Source organism: Humulus lupulus, chromosome 3 (assembly GCF_963169125.1).
Source record: "Humulus lupulus chromosome 3, drHumLupu1.1, whole genome shotgun sequence".
In the NCBI taxonomy this organism is placed as follows: Eukaryota; Viridiplantae; Streptophyta; class Magnoliopsida; order Rosales; family Cannabaceae; genus Humulus; species Humulus lupulus.
In genome coordinates, this window is record NC_084795.1 from 34,494,013 (window position 1) to 34,502,270 (window position 8,258).

At 32.4% G+C, this 8,258-nt stretch overlaps 1 pseudogene; it reads right to left on the reverse strand.

The window, feature by feature from the left end:
* Window positions 1–2,561: 2,561 nt before the first annotated feature.
* On the reverse strand, window positions 2,562–7,512 carry LOC133822511 (disease resistance-like protein DSC1; annotated as a pseudogene).
* Window positions 7,513–8,258: the final 746 nt, after the last annotated feature.

The window sequence follows — 8,258 nt, forward strand, 5'->3', positions numbered from 1 at the left end:
TTCGTCTTTAAAACATAATTTTTTTCGACAGCTGAGTTAGACCTAATTTTACCAAAATAGTAGTCTTATATCATAGAATTCAAATGATTTGAATATCTATATAGAGAATTGTAAAAAGTTGTTGGTGGATTAGGATTTCACTCTTTTGTTCAATCTAATCGGGCGCTTTTGGCAAAGCAAAACTTGAAGATTACTTGAATTTTCTAATTCATTGCTGGGTCGTCGTCGTCTATTGTGCAGTCGTTATTATTCAACCTCAGGTTTTCTTCAAGCTTCTTTGGGTTGCTCACCGACACATACTTGGAAAAGTAAGTATTGTTTGGGGACACATACCTAGTAATTCAGCTTTCTCAGATAGTGTAGCTGATATTATTTCTCTTTTATCCAACTTTTCAGGAGCTATTGTCAATCATGTGTTTAGAACTGCTAATAAAGCATCACATGGTCTTGCACAATTTGCTCTCACGATGGATAGAGAGTGCTTTTGGTTGGATGAAGTACCATCTCCAATATCTTCTGTTGGAACTGAATTTGTTCATTAATGATAACAGAACCTTTATTCTAAAAAATAATTGTAAAAAGTTGTTATCTTATATTACGCATTAGATCTCAATTTTAACAATGAAAACCGCAAAGTTTTGAAAATTGCAAAGATGAACTTTGTATCTTTCTCTCTTAGCTTTCTAATGATGCCCATTTATTTTGGATTATGACAGGGTAGAAAAAGATATAACCAGCAGATTGAAGAATGTGTCCGACTTGTTAATAATAGCCCTAAAAGAAAAAGAATTTTTAAAAGTAAACTCTATTTCTACCAAAATAGTAGCCTGGTAGAATTAAAATCTCACAAAGATAAAAAAATATTTGAATGTTTTTAAAGAATTTCATGGCTAAAATATTTCTTACAATTAGAACTCCATTTTGACAACGAAAATGGTAGATTTTTGACAAAAGTAAAACATGAAAAAAGTTGTAGCCATTTTTCTTAGCTTTTTAAATATATATATACATATTTGTGTAATTTGAAGGTGTGGAGAGAAGATTAAGACAAAATTTTTGAAGAATATTCGACTCTAAACCTCTTAGTTGTTAATATAAGCCTTGAAAGCAAGAAATTCTTCGACTATTGAGATAAAACTCTATTATTACCATAATTGTAGCCTTATCTCTTAGCATTCGAATGCCACACAGATCAATTTAGATGCCGACAGAAAATGTTATGCCAAAAATATTTATTGGCTATATTTTTTAAAAGTCTACCTTGGAAAACAGTTGATTTCTTTTTTCACATTATAACAAAATTATAATTTTGAATAGTAGTATTCAACATTTAACCATCTGCACAATTTAATCCAATTCAATACATATATCCGCACTTGTGTGGATCAAATTGGATTGAAAAATTTAAAATTCACATGCAATTGGATGCACTCTCAATGTTAAAAGTAGTCTATTCCATCCACATTTTATTTATGTAAATAATTTCTTTTTAAATATATATGTAAAATAATAGTTTTAATTTTTTATATATTTGATATAAACAACAATAGTGATATAATAACAATTATTTCAAAAAATAAATAAAGTTGTATTTTCAAAAAGTGATATAATTTGTGAACTATATGTTTAGTTCTTGATTCAAATGCAAATGTGGATGTTATATTTAGTTTTATTATTTGAGTTTTTTTACGTGTAAACTTTAAACTATTTGCTATATAATTTTATGTTGATTACTAATTTTGTTTTCCAAAAAATGAAATTATAAATATTAGTTAGAAAGTATCAAAATTAATAAATAAACTTCAATTTTTTTTTCTTCAAAAAATAACCAAGCCGATTGGATTGAATTGAATCCAAAATATGATAAAAAAAACACACACACACACAATGTTTATAAATATTAGGGATTTCTAAAAAAATGTAGAAGATGAAAGTTCTTAGCTTTCTAATGCAAAAATCTTTACTCAATTTGAAGAATATATTTCACTATATTTTTCTACATGCAAATGTAACACAAGTGTAAAACATTTTTAGTTTAAATGGTTTTAGACAATCATTCGTCTGACTGCCAATTTCGTTGATAGCACCTAGTTACTTTCCTTCCCAACACCAATAGCAAAATTTTGTCAAGTGAAATCCTATTGGCATTTGACCATGGGGGATTATAAAAAATGTGTATCACTTCACTTTTATCACACTTGACTTGTAACTCTATAAAAGTAGAAGAGAAGAAACCATCTAAGTTCAACAAAGCCCTTTAAAGTTGGTATATTGAGCCAAAATGCTGATACTTGTTGACGATCCCGTAATTGATGACTGTATAAAAGACTTGGGAAGAATTCCACTCCCAAAATAACAAAGTCTTCTATGAAACAATGATTATGATAATGATCATCTTAATGCAAAAACATTAAAACTTTACATGTATTGATGAAAGAAACTGTATTGATCTAACCAAATACAAATTATTTGGTTTGGTTTGGTTTGAGCCTCCCTAAGAAAATCCATGTGATTTCTAGTCAAAAGACGGGATATATATTGTGCAGTTACTAAGATTAAGATATCCAAATCGTTTATATTAAGCTTAAAATACAGAGACACAAAAGTCACACAAATGGCAATTCAGAATTCAACTTGCTCTCTTCTCTTCACATTTTGTAATGAAGGCAGAGAGATCATCACTCAATATTCAATGAAAACAAGACTTGAAAAAAATGCAAACATAATGCAAAGAAAATGAACAAAACAATCAGAAGCAAAAGAGAATAATAAGCAAATCTATATGATCAGACTAAACATTGCAACTTAGAGAATGTTCATAGCAAATTTTACCTATACTCTGCGACATCGCTTTCGATGAGGTTGGTCTGTATCAAAGTCGATGATAGCATGGCTTGTACTTGATGTTCTACTTCTACATACGGGTCTAGAGTAGTTTGTATCAACTCCAAATTCACTACCAATGACACTAAGTTCCCGCTGCTCTTTCCTATAAAGCAAGCGCACACCACACCTTTTTACTTCAAAAACCACCTGGCCACTGTCCCAATTATCTATGACAACCCTGAAGCAGAATGAAGCCTCTATTCCACCAAAACAAGAGTTGAACATCTTCTCCAAGGCCTCAGCTTCAAACTTTTTGGAGTGGAAAAATACATGATCCGAAATAGCAATTTGGCTTCCTTCCTCTACCACATCATCAACAACAAAGTCATCAGTAGAAAAATTCCATCTAATAAAGCTGTCAACTTTCTCTAAGCTTTCACCGTCGATGGTCTTAAGATGTAAATCGCCTTCAATGGTTAAACATTGATCAGGTGAATAGACCATGGCCTCGCTTGCAACAACAAAGCTTGTAGCAAAGCCAATAAAATTGTTACTGAGCCACTTAATTGGAGGAAGTTTGATAGTTATTGAAGACCCCTCAGATTGATGGTTGAACCAGTCTGAAATGTTGTTGCCGGGACAATACACAATGACTACTGGATACCCTTTCTAACTTACAAACAAATTAACAAAATATAGTGATAATCATGAATGAAAAATCAACAATGAAAGAGAAAGTAGATCACATCATTCACATACCATTAATGGAACTGCGTACAAAAGATCATTGAAGTTGTTGCATGCAAGCTGGTTCAGTTTTAAACAATTGCAGAACAGGAATGTATGCACATCCCCTTGCATCTGACTGCGTAGTTCGGGCAAGCCCGCTATATCTGAAAAAGTCTCCAGTGAAGTACATCCATTCGCAATAAGATTTCTTATAGAAAAAGGAAGTTGTGGCATTGATTGAAGGTTTGTACAGTTTTTTAATACAAGTGTTGTCAACCGATGAAGTTGTTTGATGGTTGAAGGTATGCTCTCAAAAGGGTTCCCTCCTAAATGTAGTTCAGTTAAGGATGATAGAAGACCGAGCCAATTAGGGATCTCTTGTATATTGCAGCATCTGAGATAAAGTTTGGTCAAGGAATACATACAAAGTAAGCTGGTTTGGAAATGTTCAACTTTCAAACAACCATCAAGGAGAAGGCTTCGAAGACAACTCAAATTATTATAGAATTGATTGTATGCGACAAACTCAAGATTTGCACATCTGTCTAGAAACAACAAACGAAGCCCAGATTTGTTGTCAATGAGTGAAGCTTTTGTTACCTCTTTATCCATCCCTTCATGTGAGAAGTTTTTCAAACTTGAGCACTCTTCCAGAACAAGTTTTTTCAGAGACTTCAGCTTACAAATGCTGGCTGGGAGAGTCTTGAGCTTTTTGCATTTGCTAAGATAAATTTCTTTGAGATGATGAAGGCACCCAACTGATGAGGGAACTTGTTCTATTCCCAACCCCCCCAACGTCAAGAATTGTATGTTCCGCGGGAGATTAGGTAGATTTTCAAGGAAGAGGCAGCCAGAGAGTGAGAAAGATATAAGACTTTGTAAAGACCAAATTGATGAAGGTAATTCCTCTAGTGCAGTTGAAGTTAAATCCAAGTATTTTATATTCCCAAGTATCTTTGGAAGAGTTTTCAACTTAGTGCACCCTGCAGCCCAAGAGTTCCAATATGTCTTGTATTGTATCGGCAACCATCTTGACATTCATGCTCATATAAAATCTCGAAATTAAGAGGTGGAACTTCGAGTAAACTTGGACAATAATTAGCGTAAATGCTCTCAAGTTTTGGTGCCATAGAAAGATCTGGGACTTTTATCAATTGCTTGGAAAAGGCAAGATTGATACGTCTTAAATTTCCAAGATTCTGTACATTTAAAAAAAAAAAAAGAAAGAGAATAAAATTAGACACTTAACTTCAACAAATATATGTATACTATAGTACGTACCTGGACACCATTCCAAAGTTCCTTAAGGTCGCTAAATGGCATGTTAAGTTCCACAAGATGTCTTGGCTCAAACTTTGATGGCAAAGACTTAGATGGATACTTATACCAGCTGAGGTATCGAAGTGAACTAGGAAAACTTTGAAAATAGCCCTGAAGAGCGTACACTTTACATGACTCACTGTTGATTGAGTTGTAGATTTGAAGTAATCTCAAATTCCACATCTTTTTGAAGGCTTTAGGTCTCAGGTGTATCCCTTCATCATCAACCTTTGACACATCAAGGTACATCCCTTCCACTGCCTCAGTTGCCTGACAAATCAATATTATGAATATTAATATACAAAAGAGTTGAATAGTACTAATAACTGAGCATTATATTTCTTACTCTTTTATTTCTCAAGACATGACACACATCTCGAGCATTCCACAGCCTACTTCTCTTTCCAGGATCTTTAGTAGACTCTTCTCGAACAATTTCTCTGCCAACTTCTTGTACCAAATCAGGCATCTGAATCTCATCCCTTTCATTAATAGTTATGAGAGACTTGTCTATAAGAACCTTAATCCCTATTGTTGGAAAGAAACCACACCCATCTAGTATTTTTTGCACAAAATTTAAGTTTTCTCCTTTGAAAAAACATGCTATATCAAGAAATATATCTTTCTCCATATCATCAAGTCCGTCGTCATAACTTATTCTCAACACTTTCAAGATGTCAGGATGGGGAACCCTTTTCAATTTGTTTAATGCATTTTCCCATTCTTCTTTGCTTCTTGAGTGAAGGAAAGAGCCCAAAACTTTAAGAGCTAATGGATTGCCTTTTGTATAGTTCACAGCCCTTTCTGATAGCTGCTCATAATCAATATAATAACTGCTAGTTTTAGAGAAAGAGTTTGCTCTAAACGCATTCAAATGGAAGAGTTGGAGGGACTCATCAAAATCTAATCCTTCAAGCGTGTATATCACATTAGCTCTTTTTCCAAGCACTTGGCGATCTCTACTTGTTATAAGAACTTTACTTCCAACACCAAACTGAATATGATGATCATCTCCTATCAAACACTCAACCTGCTCTGAACTATCAACATCATCAATAACAATGAGCACTTTTTTGCCACGAAGCCTCTCTTTGGCAAAAGTTGGTCTTAAGCAAAATGGGGCAGTGTTCAATCTTTGACCATAATGTTCCTCTAAAAGTTCAGCTACAAGTTTCTTGTGTAAATTAACGAGTCCTTGTTTGCTTGACTCTTCCTTGACATTTGCAAGAAAACAACCACTTTCAAATTGACGAATTAGGCTATTGAATAGGACACTAGCAAGGGTTGTCTTCCCAATACCACCCATGCCCCAAATCCCTATAATCATAACATTGGATGAGTCCATTGATAATAATTTCTCTACTTCTTCAATGCGTTTATCTATTCCAACCAAATTCTTGAAGCTATATTCACTAGTACCAATAGTACTTGATGGGATATGGTTTAGTTTCTTCATGACACATTCCACAATTTTGTCAACCAGTTTTGACTCGGACGGCCTACCATTATATAATATATAAATATTAGTAATAAATTAGCATCCATGCTGATATAAAGAGGATTATATTATGTGCAGCTCATGCATGAGTGTATATAAATATATAATCATTTACAATAAAAAAAGTTATATACAAATCATTTCAAAAGAAGATATCCATATTAAAAATCATAATAATAATAATAAGGGTAATTTAGTTGGATAGATCAAAATCAATGTATATTATATATATAGAATTCAACAAACTTACTCCTGTCGAGAATCAAATCCAGAAATATTAGCTGCGAGTGTCAAAGCATGCCTCCACTCCTTTACTTTCTCCAATTTGTGGTGAAAACGCTGTTCATGTGCAACAAAAGCAGCAGCATAGGTCTCAAGTTGTTTCCGTACACACGAGGGATCTATCCCATAAAAAACAGGTATAACACTCCGATTTCTTTGTTCTTCATCATTATTATTAGATTTGAGGATGTGAACTAGTTCATCCAAACACCATGTGGAAGAAGCATAGTCTTTTGAGAAAATTATGAGCGAAAGTTTAGAATCTTGGATTGCTTTGAGAAGGGCAGGTGAAATTTGGTCTCCTTTTTCGAGACTGTACTCATCCATATACACTTTGATTTTCTTCCGACAAAACGCAGCATAAAGATGACTGATAAAATTGTTTCGTGTATCCTCACCTCTGAAACTTATGAACACATCATATTTACCAGAGCAGGTCACTACTTGTTCATCATGATTAGATGAAGAAGCAACACTAGCCACCATTATTATCAACTGAAACCAAATTAAAATCCTGGTGGAAAATTAAGTCCAGTACCCATTATTAGAGAGTAGCTTCAATTTTTTTTTCATTGACTGTTCGCCTTTCTTCCGCTCAAACACCAACACTTCTATGCAGCTATTCACTCACTCAGAACACAGCTTTAACTCATCATCTTCCCCAACACAACACAACACAACACAATGTTCACCCATTAACTCGTCATCTTCTTCACCACGACTCAACCGATCTTTGAGCTTCTCCACCCCTCCGGCATCGCAAGCCCATCGATCCCAGAAGCAATTATACTATTATACCATTCTGTTGCATTATCTTAATGATAGAATGGAGAGCTCGTGACTCTGAAGAAAGGGAAAGCTTCAGGTAGTTTGGGCAATCTCACTTAAAACTGGGTATAAATATAAATTAAGTTGTATTTGCATCCAAAATTTAATTATGACCCACAATTATTATTAAAAATTAATATTTAATATATTTTTTAAATTTATGCTCACATTTTTCTATTTTTTTATATTCTAAAAAAGTACATATAATTAATATATATATTTTAGATATTTAAATAAAAAAATTAAAATATGAAAATTTGTTTAAATAAGAGTTTTTTTTTTAAAAAAAATTATGAAAATAAGATAAAATAAAGTTATTTAAATTAACAAAAAAATATATTGAGAAAAAGTGCTAAAAATTATTTTAAAAATGATTTTTTTTTAAAATTAATGGGGTGACTATATATATTCTTTGGTTGCAAATATAATACCCAAAATTAAGTAAATAAAATTTCAAATTATTTGTGTTTTATTACTAATTAAAGTAGATAAACTAATTAAAAACAATAGTCTATAAACAAAGAAATAGTTAATATAAACAATATGTTATGATATAAAGAAAATGCATATAACTTTTTTTTTAAAATATGAAATTATATTTCATTGAATTAATTAGTCGAATCTACATCTGCCCAATGGACAATTGTCATGCTTCAATTTCTTGAAGCGGTAATTTGACAATTACCATAATTAAAGTTTAAAATAAAAGTACTATTTTATTTATAAAATCAATCGTAAACACAACTCAAACGTTTAAAAGAATGAAACTCCGAAG